This window comes from Chelonoidis abingdonii, chromosome 3 (genome assembly GCF_003597395.2).
Source record: "Chelonoidis abingdonii isolate Lonesome George chromosome 3, CheloAbing_2.0, whole genome shotgun sequence".
Taxonomy (NCBI): domain Eukaryota; kingdom Metazoa; phylum Chordata; order Testudines; family Testudinidae; genus Chelonoidis; species Chelonoidis abingdonii.
Window position 1 is genome coordinate 47,425,347 of NC_133771.1, and position 12,187 is coordinate 47,437,533.

Below are 12,187 nucleotides of genomic sequence, written 5' to 3' on the forward strand. Positions count from 1 at the left end.
CCTGGAAATGGGGTTCTGGGGCCCCTGTGGTTTTAGGGCCCCTGGAAATGGGCTTTTGGGGCCCGTGGTATTTTGGGACCCCTGTGGTTTTCGGGCCCCTGGAAATGGGGTTTTGAGGCCCCTGGGGTTATTGGGGCCCTATTGGGGGCCCCTGGGGTTTTTGGGCCCCTGGAAATGGGGTTCTGGGGCCCCTGGGGTTTTGGGACCCCTGGAAATGGGGTTTTGGGTCCCCTGGGGTTTTGGGGCCCTAATTGGGGCCCCTGGGGTTTTGGGGCCCCTGGAAATGTGGTTCTGGGTCCCCTGGCGTTTTGGGGCCCCTGGAAATGGGGCTTTGGGGACCCTAGGGTTCTGGGGGACCTAATTGGAGCCCCTGGGGTTTTGGGAACCCTGGAAATGGGGTTCTGGGGCCCCTGTGGTTTTAGGGCCCCTGGAAATGGGCTTTTGGGGCCCGTGGTATTTTGGGACCCCTGTGGTTTTCGGGCCCCTGGAAATGGGGTTTTGAGGCCCCTGGGGTTATTGGGGCCCTATTGGGGGCCCCTGGGGTTTTTGGGCCCCTGGAAATGGGGTTCTGGGGCCCCTGGGGTTTTGGGACCCCTGGAAATGGGGTTTTGGGTCCCCTGGGGTTTTGGGGCCCTAATTGGGGCCCCTGGGGTTTTGGGGCCCCTGGAAATGTGGTTCTGGGTCCCCTGGCGTTTTGGGGCCCCTGGAAATGGGGCTTTGGGGACCCTAGGGTTCTGGGGGACCTAATTGGAGCCCCTGGGGTTTTGGGAACCCTGGAAATGGGGTTCTGGGGCCCCTGTGGTTTTAGGGCCCCTGGAAATGGGCTTTTGGGGCCCGTGGTATTTTGGGACCCCTGTGGTTTTCGGGCCCCTGGAAATGGGGTTTTGAGGCCCCTGGGGTTATTGGGGCCCTAATTGGGGCCCCTGGGGTTTTGGGTCCCCTGGAAATGGGGTTCTGGGGCCCCTGAGGTTTTGGGACCCCTGGAAATGGGGTTTTGGGGCCCCTAGGTTTTTGGGGCACCTGGAAATGGGGTTCTGGGTCCCCTGTGGTTTTCGGGCCCTTGGAAATGGGGTTTTGGGCCCCTAGGGTTTTGAGGGCCCTAATTGTGGCCCCTGTGGTTTTGGGTTCCCCGGAAATGGGTTTTTGAGGCCCCGGGGGTTAGGGGCCCCTGGAAATGCGGTTCTGGGGCCCCTGGGGCTTTTGGGCCCCTGGAAATGGGGTTTTGGGGACCCTAGGTTTTTGGGAGCCCTAATTGGGGCTCCTGGGGTTTTGGGCCCCTGGAAATGGGGTTCTGGTGCCCCTGTGGTTTTGGGGCCCCTGGAAATGGGGTTTTGGGGACCTTGGGATTTTGGGGACCCTGGGCTTTTGGGGGCCCTAATTGGGGCCCCTGGGGTTTTCGGGCCCCTGGAAATGGTGTGCTGGGGCCCCTGGGGTATTGGAACCCCTGGAAATGGCGTTTTGGGGCCCCTAGGGTTTTGGGGCACCTGGAAATGGGTTTCCGGGGCCCCTGTGATTTTGGGGTCCCTGGAAATGGGTTTTTGGGGCCCCTAGGGTTTTGGGGGCCCTAATTCGATCCCCTGGGGTTTTGAGGCCCCTGGAAATGGGGTTATGGGGCTCCTAGGGTTTTGGGGGACCTAATTGGGGCCCTGGGATTTTTGGATCCCTGGAAATGGGGTTCTGGGGCCCCTGGGGTTTTGGGGCCCATGGAAATGGTGGTTTCGGGCCCCTAGGGTTTCGGGGGCCCTAATTGGGGCCCCTGGGGCTTTGGGGACCCTGGAAATGGGGTTTTCAGGCCCCTGAGGTTATTGGCCCCTGGAAATGGGGTTTTGGGGCCCTTGTGGTTAGTGGCACATGGAAATGGGGTTTTGGGGCCCTTGGGGTTTGGGGCCTCTGGATATGGGGTTTTGGGACCCCTGGGTTTAAGGAACCGTGAGTATGGGAGTTAGGGGCCTCAGGTTTAGTGGCCCCTGGTTATGGGGTTTTGGGGCTCCAGATGTAAGGGGCCCCTGGAAATGGGGTTTTGTGGCCCCTGGGTTTTGGGTTTTAGCGACCCTAGGGTTTGGGACCCCTGGAAATGGGGTTTGGGACCCCTTGAAATGGGCTTTTGTTGCCCTTGGGATTAGGGGCCCCCGGAAATGAGTTTTTGGGGCCCTGGTGTTTGGGTCCCCTAAAAATGGGGTTTTGGGGCCCCTGGAGTTAGGGACCCCTGGAAATGGGTTTTTGGGGCCCCTGGGGTTTGGAGCCCCTGAAAATGGGGTTTTAAGAGAGAGATCAGCCGCTATTCTGCTAAGGGTCCACTGAGCTGTGGCCTCAGCTCTGTCATGTACTCGTCTGTACAGATGTTGTACCCATGGCAGGTCCTTTCAATTTTCTAAGAGGCCTCAGTGTCATACCTGCCTTGTAGTGGGGAATTTTCTGAGATGGGAAACAGTACCTGGAGAAGGATTGTTAGGGTTGGCTGGAACTCTGGCTTAGCTTGCTAATTCATGGCTGCTGGTGGGCTCCCTTTGGATCTCCGCTCTTTTTGTTTCCTCTCTATCTCTCTCCGTGGGCAGCATCTTGGCTTGTTCTCTCTTTTGTGGACCGCTTCTTCCCTGGCTATTTCTGCATTAATTAGTTCTATCCGCATCTTATGTTGTTGTCTCTCTCTGCTGCTTCTAGATTTGCCAGTTCCTGTTTAACGGCTTCCTTGGAACTCATTGTTCCTGCTTTCTTGTCCTGGCCGCACTCCTCTGCAGCTTACTGACTGCTTGGTTAACAGAGATTTTCTAACTAGTTATGCTGAGAGGAAAGAAAGAAAACAATTCACTTGTAAATGCCTTTTGCTGGCTGTCTGCTGGGCTCACAGCTTGACCCTCCTCTTAACAAAGACCCTTGTTAAAAAACTTAAAACACCTCTGCCCTCAGGCTGCTTTCCAAGCAGCTAGAAAGGAGAGAAAAAGTCCTACTGGCTTTTGGTTTTTAACCCAATCCACCTCAGCCACATGTCAAGGTCTTTCCCCCACTTTGAACTTTAGCATCCAAAGAGTGGGACTTGCATGATCATTTAAGCTTAATTATAGCTTTACAATTTGGTATACTGCCACCAGCCAAAATATAGTGTTTGGCACACTTCCTGTTCCCCCAAAACCTTCTCTGGGGAACCCAAGACCCAAACCCCTTGGGTCTTAAAACAAGGAGAAATAAACCATTTCCCCTCCTATCCCCCCACCCCAGACTTTCCCCTACCTGGGTTGCCTTGGGAAGCTATACAGATTCAAACTCCTTGGATCTTAAAACAAAGAGGAATTAACCATTCCCTTCCTTCCCCCTCCCTGCACCAGTCCCTGGTGAGTTTAGACTCAATCCCTTGGATTCCAAAACAAGGAAAAATCAATCAGGTTTTTAAAAAGAAAGCTTTTAATTAAGAAAGGAAAAGTAAAAATTATCTCTGTAAAATCAGGATGGTAAATGCTTACAGGGTATTCAGATTCATATAGACTAGAGGGACTCCCCCCACCCCAGCCTGAGATTCAAAGTTACAACAAAGAGAGGTAAAAATCCTTCCAGCAAAATACACATTTACAAGTTAAGAAAACAAACATAAGACTAATCTGCCTTTCCTGGCTAGTACTTACTATTTTGAAACATGAGAGACTGATTCAGAAAAATTGAAGAAAACCTGGGTGTATGTCTGGTCCCTCTTAGCCTCAAGAGCGAACAACGAACAAAACAAACAGCAAAAACAAAGACTTCCCTCCACCAAGATTTGAAAGTATCTTGTCCCCCCATTGGTCCTCTGGTCAGGTGTCAGCCAGGTTCACTGAGCCTCTTAACCCTTTACAGGTAAAAGAGACATTAACTCTTAACCATCTGTTTATGACAGTGGTACACTCACATTTTGAACACGGCATGCAGTTCTGGTTGTCCCATCTCAAAAAAGATATATTAGAATTGGAAAAAGTACAGAGAAGGGCAACAAAATTATTATGGATACAGAACAGCTTCCATAGGAGGAGAGCTTAGAAAGACTGGGACTGTTCAACTTAGAAAAGAGATGATGGAGGTCTATAAAATCATCAATGTTGTGGAGAAAGTGAGGAAGGAAGTGTTATTCACTCCTTCACATAACACAAGAACCAGAGGTCACCCAAAGAAATTAATAGGCAGCAGGTTTAAAACAAACATAAGAAAGTACTTCACACAATGCAGTCAAGCTGTGGAATTTCCCAGGGGCTGTTGTGGCGGCCAAAAGTAACTGGGTTTAAAAAAAAAAAAAAGGTCCACCAATGTCTATTAGCCAAGATGGTCAGGGACACAAACCCATTCTCTGGTGATGACCCAGCACCTCCCCCACCCCCAGTACCCAGGTTTTGGGTGTCCGGTCCAGAGATCTGACCGGACACTGTCAGGTCCCCAGACTTTCCAGTCAAAAACTGGGCACCTGCCCCCCCCCCCCCCAAAAAAAGTGCTTGTGAGTAAGTTTGCTGGTTTATTTCACTACATTGATGAATGAAAATCCTAATCCAGCAGGGACTGGAGCTAATCCAGGATGCTGCAGGAGCTGCTGCTGCCCCATGGGGAAGAATCCAATTCTAAAGGCTGCTCCACTCCTTTGCCTCTGATTGGCCTGTGGAGAAGTTGCAGGATGTACAAAAGCCGGAAACTGGACCAGAAAAGGAAGAGAGAGCCACCAGTCCCCTCACTTGAACTGCAGGAACTCCCACTACTACTGGGGAGCCAGGAATGTCCTTGGAAGTTGCTTAACTGCCCAACTGACTTCCTCTATCCTTCACCCCTAGCTCCTACAGCAGACTCTGAAGCAAGAGCATCAGAGAAATTCAGCCTCAGGAAGAAATCCACTAACTCCCCAAGGGAGTAGTAGATGGCGGTAGCATGTCTTTTTGCCAACTACCTGCATACGTGGGAAGAAACATCAGGGTGAGGGAGTGGGAAGGATGAAAAGAGGGGCAGAGCCACCAGGAATTGGGGAAGTGAGGGGTTTGAAGAGAGGTTTAGAAGCTGCAGGGACTTGGGAGTAGTGTGAGGAGAAGGTATCAGAGGTGAGGAAGGACATTTTGTTCTATGAAATATACAGACACGGTGGCCAATCTCTGAGCAATCTGATCATTGCTCTTCCCAGTGCTTTGGGTGTGGGGGAATCTGGAGTGCTTTGCAACTCCAGGGCCTCTAATGGACATTCAGTTAACAAAGTAATCATTGTTGTACCCTGATCACATGAGCTGATGGGCACTTGCAAGCCATATGGTTGCACAGGACACTTCTGGGAGCAATCGAGCATAATCACAGCACTCCTGTGGGGAGATCTTGCCTGCTAGTTTAGGGCAAGTGCCTAACTTGGCTCCCTTTCTCCATCTCCTTTCATTATCAGTGATCTGTAAAGACATATAGAGTCATTACTAGTATCGAAGGCAGGTGATACAAAGATCAGTGAATTGTCAAGTAGTGATGAGGACAGGTCACTTATACAGAGTGATCCAGATCACTCTGTAAGATGGGTGCATCCAACCAACATCAAACAGCCAAATGCAAGGTCATACTTCTAGTAAGAAATACATCAGACTTGGGGATAGTGTCCCGGAAAGCACCTTGGGGTCACAGTAGATAATCAACTGAACATGAGCTTTTACTGTGATCCTGTGTCGAAGAGGGCCAAAGGTGTATTGAGTAAAGTAGGAAGGTGATACCGCCTCTGTGTAAGGTACTGGTGACATTACTACTGAAATGCTGTGTCCTGCTCTAGTGATCACAGTTTTAAAAGGATGTGGAGACACTGGAGTGTTCAGAAAGAGCCACAACAATGATTTTATGTTTGGAAAACCTGCTTTAGTGAGAAACTTAAGGTCAAACTCTTTAAATTTATCAAAAGAGATATGCAGTAAAGATGGTCAAAGTCTTGACTTTTGCTTATGTCAATGAAAATCGTCACAAGAAGTCTTTAAATCAAGATTTGACATCTCTCTAGTTCATCAGTAAGTTATTGGATTTGATGCAGGAATTTCACCCAGTAATTCTGTGGCATGTGTCAAACAGGAGTTCAGACTAGATGATCACAGAGGTCCTTGAAACAGACAAATCCATTGAATAGCACAGATAGCAACTAAAGAAGTGAATTCACAACAAATAGTTTATTAAAAGAATTTAGCCTCTTTCTATGGAAATATGTGCAAGCACATTGTGATTTCCTTCCATTTTTTTCATTATATAATGCTTTTCTTACTCTATGGATTGATAACTATTTGAAATTCAAGCGGCACTGCCATTGTTCAGATAAGAACAACAGTACTGGTTCTATTCCCTGACTGAATGGTTGTACAAGTGCTGCTGGTCTGACTCATGTGTGGATTTAAAATTAGATGTCTGGGAATTCTTGTGCAAGTGACTTTGAAATGTGCTTTCCACCAAGCTTTGTCAGTAAAGCTCAGTCACTTGAATGTTTTGCAGAGAGAGAATATGAGGCATGTCTGAAAAAGGTGCAAAGACCCTTGAAGATTTTAGCACATCAGAGGATGGGGCCTTCAGCTGCAGAATCAGTTGATGCCGTCTGGAACCTTAAACCCTGAACAGTCACTGATGCAGCAAATTCTTCATACCATAAGTTACGCAGCTTTTTGTGCCTTGTTACAATGACTAAGTATTTGATAACGTGAGTCATGCAGCATCTGTATTCATTAGCTTACTTAGAACACAACTGCTCCTACAAGTGTTAACATCTTAAAATTCCTCACTAATCAACTTGGTGTGTAATTTATTTTCTGAGGATAATTCCATTCAAACTGACCCTTTCATTCTCAGTAAAGTATAACTTATTACCCAATTTCTAAAGTAGATTGTAGAAAGACAAAGGGATCAAATTACTTGCTCATGGCAGAAGGGGAAGTCAGTGACTCAGCAGAGATTAGAACTAGTAATGAATGCACCAGTTTGTTCAAATGTCTGCTTAAGTTTTGATTTCTTTACATAAAAGCCAAAAAAACCAAACAGTTCTTAGAGCTCCACACAGAATTTATTAGTAGGGCCAATGGACTTGAATAGTTACTCAAAGATCACATTGTTCAGAATCTGACCCAAAGTCTTATGCTGAAAGACGGTAAGGCAGAGTGCAGCTTTACATGGGCAAAAGCATGATTCGTATCCATTGTGTTGAAAAGTGAAGAGAAACGTCTAAATGCAGAAGTTGGGCAACAAGCCCTCTAGCATTTGAACTGGGCAAAGAGTAATTGACACAAGATAAGGAAACACAACACTCATATAATAATTCTTATATAATTTAGTGAATCAAAATGTAATCCGGTGGTACCTGAGCTGCTTTGTGCTGGTGTGTAATGCCCAGTGGCTGAGGTGAGCTAGGAGGTAGTCCAGGGCAGTAGTCAAGTGTGCATGGGTTGTTGGGTATCAGAGGCAGTCCAGGGCAATGGTTAGAGTTCTCAAAGGGATCAGTAACTGGAAGATCGAATCCCAGGGGCCAGGTCAATGGGTTAGAGAGGCAAGATTGGGCAGGACAGTCTAGGCAGCAACCAGCAGGCAATGATCTGTTGCTCAGACAGTTTCCTCTTCCCATTGGAGTCTTTATATAGTTCAGGTACCCAGTGAGAATTGCTGGACAGACAGCAATCAGGTGCCTGCGGTGTGGCTGCTGTGGATGTGGAAGCCTTTAACCCTAAGGCTGTTGGTCAAGGACAATCGTTCAGTGTGCCACCATGGCACAGAGGCTAAGGATGTCATCTCGGGGCCCAGGTTCAACAGCAGCTGTGCTTTGTTATGACAATCTGGTAACTGGGTGATATAGAAGGAATGGAATAATGGAGAAGTGAATTGCCTTCTCAACAATACAATGAGAGAAGAGAAGGAAGAGAGTCAGAATTATAGTAATCATATTCTTCTTTTCTAGCGCATGTGGAGACTTTGTCATTGCATTAGTTGGATAGTTCTGGCAGGGTTACCTTAACAGTGCAAACAATGTTTCCATCTCTGATAAGAAAAACAAGAAAAGAGTTATAATAATTTTAGTTCCATTTTGGCTGCTAATAGGGCCAGATGGTATAAAAGGGCTTGTAATAGGGCTTGACCTGGCCCAGGCATTCTCCTGTAGCTGACTGCAGCAAGTCAGGCAAATCCTGCTTCAATTTACAGTACATTCCCCAGTACCAACTGCGTTGCCCATCTTCTCCGCCGCAGATCAGAGAGCTAACCCTAACCCTACCCCACCTGGGAAAGGAATGTTGTTCCTCTGGGACCAAGTCAAGTCCTGCTTCCAGGTAGCATTCATTAATATAGGTGTAACTTTCATCAGATCTCTCAAAGTCAGAGCATTCTCAACCCCCCCACCCAACTCCCACTCTCCTCAAAGTATGACAGGTTAAAATGCAGCAGTTCTTCATTCCCACTCCAGGGTCACCATCTCCAGGCCACTGACTGACACAGTCAACAACCCCTCCATTCCCCAGTTCCTGGGCCCCTCTTCCAGGGCCTCATTCCCCAAGTGATCTACCTGAGAGTTAACAGTCCCTCTTCTTCTGTTCCTGGGCCCCTCTTATACAGCCTCCACACCTCTAGAGATTTTTCAATATTTCTTGCAGCTCATTTCCTACAGCCCTCAACTCAGAGCTTCTGTGAGAGGGCTCCCCACAGTGTTCCACTCCCAAGGTCTGCTTCTCTTGCGAGTCCTGCCACTGCTGATCTGCTTTTCCTCCTTTACCTAAGGCCCTGCAAATGGACCTCCTTCTTGGCAGGGTTCCTCAGCTCTGGCCAGTTCTCTCCAGGAGCTCTCATCAGTTCTTTCTGTGCCAGCTCTCTTCACCACCAGCTCTCAGATGCTGATCTCTTGGGTCTCAGGTAACTTTGACCAGCTGCCTGCTGCTCCCTCCTGCTCCCCTTCTCAGATGCTGCCTGGATCTTTATAGTGGCAAGGATCCTCTGTCAGGCCTGTTGGGAGGTAACTAACCAATCACATATGAACAGGACCCATTCCTTCTTAAAGGGACCAGGCACCCTGTGACAGGGCTGGAAAAGCTTTGGATCTGGCCAGGGAGGATTTCCTCAGAGCAGGCACAGGAGAAGGCAGCCATAAAGACCCCCTTGCACATCAGTGACAGGATGGTAGCATGTAGCACTGCAGCCCATAGGCAGCCAGTTAAAGGCTGCAATAATGTACGGATCCCAAAGCCTGTGTCAATGATGCCAGGAGTGCAGAACAGCCTGGGAAGGGATCGGGGTGGGGTGGAAAGGTGGTCCTTTGGAGACACAGTACAGACTCTCACTTAGACCTTTATTTTGTACTGGCCTTTCTAGGATTAATGATTTAAACTAGTACTGAATACTGATATATATGTCAAGTTGCTTTACCATGGGAAGGAAACAAGCCAGGTTGGACTCTACAGGCAAAAGGTGCTAGATGACACGACCGCCTGTGAACTTCCAACAAACTGAGCACAGAGACAACTGTGTAATATGTAATGTAAAAAAAGTGATGATAGCTGTAATCAAGGGAATTAGGCATTCCTTATCTTATCAAACAAGAGCTAATAAGCATAAAAGCATCCAGCCCCCCCGACAAGGTAGTGGTTGTGATTACTCAAATTCAGTGTTCCAACTCGAATGAATAGTCTGGCCTTTTAAATTGTTTCCAAGACAAGGTGATCAAACGGGAACTCTCTGGACACCCTTTTCTCACATGAGAATCATATTATCCAACCTTTGGATATGCCACAAGAATTTGGATAGATATCTTCCCACCCTAATTTTGCTTTGTGAACTAATCTCTCCCTGTCCCCAGCACCTCCTTCTTTTCAGTACATGAGATATGTAAATCTTTTCTGCGCTGGATGGTTTGATAAGGAACTGTACAAGGTGTAGCTCATGGCTAGAGGCGGTGTTATTTATTATTTACACAGTACTATGATAGTGCTCTACGGTGGGTATTACACATGGTTTATAATCTCCTCCTTAATTTAGTTATTAGACATTTGTTGAGATCCTTTGGGAGCAGTTAGGCTTACCTACACATGAAAATTAATCTGGAATAAGGTAGGGTGTGATTGTAAAAGTATGAATAATCTCTGATTAACTTCATGTGTGGATGTTATTATTCTAGAATAAGTGTATACACACATGAAGTTAACCAGGAATATCTATTTCGGATTAACTCCTTTGATAGACACACCCTATTCACCCACGAAAGCTTATGCTCCAATACTTCTGTTAGACTATAAGGTGCCACAGGACTCTTTGTCACTACCAATCTGGCTTTTAAATGCCTTACTCCTTGAGAAACAGTGATCTGTTAAGTTTAGACAACATGAGCAGTGTCCTTTTGCTAGAACCTGCTTGACCCTAATGAAAAAGCAAAAGAGAGGAAACTGAAATGTCAGCTACTGTTGCATTGACAGGTTCAGTGCATTAGCTACTGTTACAATAACTGTGACCTAATGGGAAACTGACCATTCTTATTATAGCAAACTATAATTCACTGACTGAACTCTCATATGCCCAGTATGCATGGACCAACGTAAATGCTTCAGGATAGCAGCTGGCCCAGATACTCCGTTAGCTGTACCACCCTCAGCAACATGCTTCAGTATGTCTTTAGCCTTTCATATACAGTACTGCATGGTTGTTTAGTTATTCTTGATGCCATGTTAAAGAAAGATGGTGAAGTCTAAAGCAACCTCCACACTCTACATGAACAAAGTTTACTTTGTCCTGCCTTAGCACAGGCGGCTGGACCTGATGACTTCTTGAGCCCAGCATTTCTATGATTCTCCCTGAAACTGGAAGAATACCTATAGCTGTGTAGTTTATTATGTGCTGCGATAATAGTAAGAGATTTGCTGAAGGAATATTACGCTACATACAAAAAGCTGTAACATTCTAAACGTTCTTAGCCCAACGGATCTTTGGAAAACCTGGACAGGTATGGCTGAAGAGGCAGATAGATAAATTCATAATACATTATACTAGGTGCAAAGATACCATAGCATGACGATGAGTGCATTGACAAAACCCATCTACATGTTAATTATAATTTTATTGGTTAGCACAGCTTCAGCCGGGCAGAATGCATGCATGCTGTGTGCTTACTGACTTATGGCATTTACATGATCTCCTGCACTCCGAGTTGATCTGGGTATCTGACGTACATGTGAAGAAAGAAAAATTCCCTAAACTACTCAAAAGAAACATAAATGTCTGAAGAATGTATTATCACTTTGCTTTGGGGCATCTATCTTCATTGTGCTGTCAACAAAGTTCTGTTGACTAGGGTGACCAGATGTCCCTATTTTATAGGGACAGTCCCGATATTTGGGGCTTTGTCTTATATAGACGTCTATTACTCCTCATCCCCGTACCAATTTTTCACCCTTGCTGTCTGGTTATCCTGGCTGATACAAACCCAGTTCTTTCAATTCACCTGCCATGCACTGCATTGTATGGGAACTTGTACTCTGCTCTGTTTCAGCAGTACATGAGCAAAAGATAGACTCTTGGTTTGCATGCAGTATCGTGAGACTTATTTCTTGGCTCACATGTCCAACACAGTTAGATCATAGCTGCAATATGGCCCAAACCTGCCTTTGCCACTGCCCTTTCCTTAGGGTATGGCTCTACTCCTCCCCCCCCCCAGTATTTGTAACTTTATATAGATAGCCTATTAATGTTAACTTGGGATAAAATGGCAGTGAAGACACAGCAACTTGGCTTTTAACTCAGGTTAGTAGCTCAAATTTAAGCCTATAGAGCAGCCCGGGGTTGAACTTGAGCTGCTAGCCAAAGTTAAAAGCTGAGTTGCCTTGTCTTCACTGATATTATTTAACCCATGTTAGCAAATCTAAGTTAAGAACACATTATTTTTTTCTTTTTCTTCTTTTTTTTCCTTCCAGCAGACATACCCTTTAGAGAGCCTGCACCAAGCTAGGCTCTCAATTCCACTCTGCCCTCCAGTGTTTAATATTGGTAATGATTTAGTAGAACAAAGGGAAGAAAAGATAATGTACACATAGCACAAGAGGAGGTTACTCACCTTGTGCAGTAACTGACGTTCTTCGAGATGAGTGTCCCTGTGGGTGCTCCACTTTAGGTGTCGGTGCGCCCCTGCGCCTTTGATCGGAGATTTTTTGCAGCAGTACTCCTACCGGCCACGCATGCTTAGAACCTGTCACTCATTCTGAGTGCGTTACTAGAGAGCATG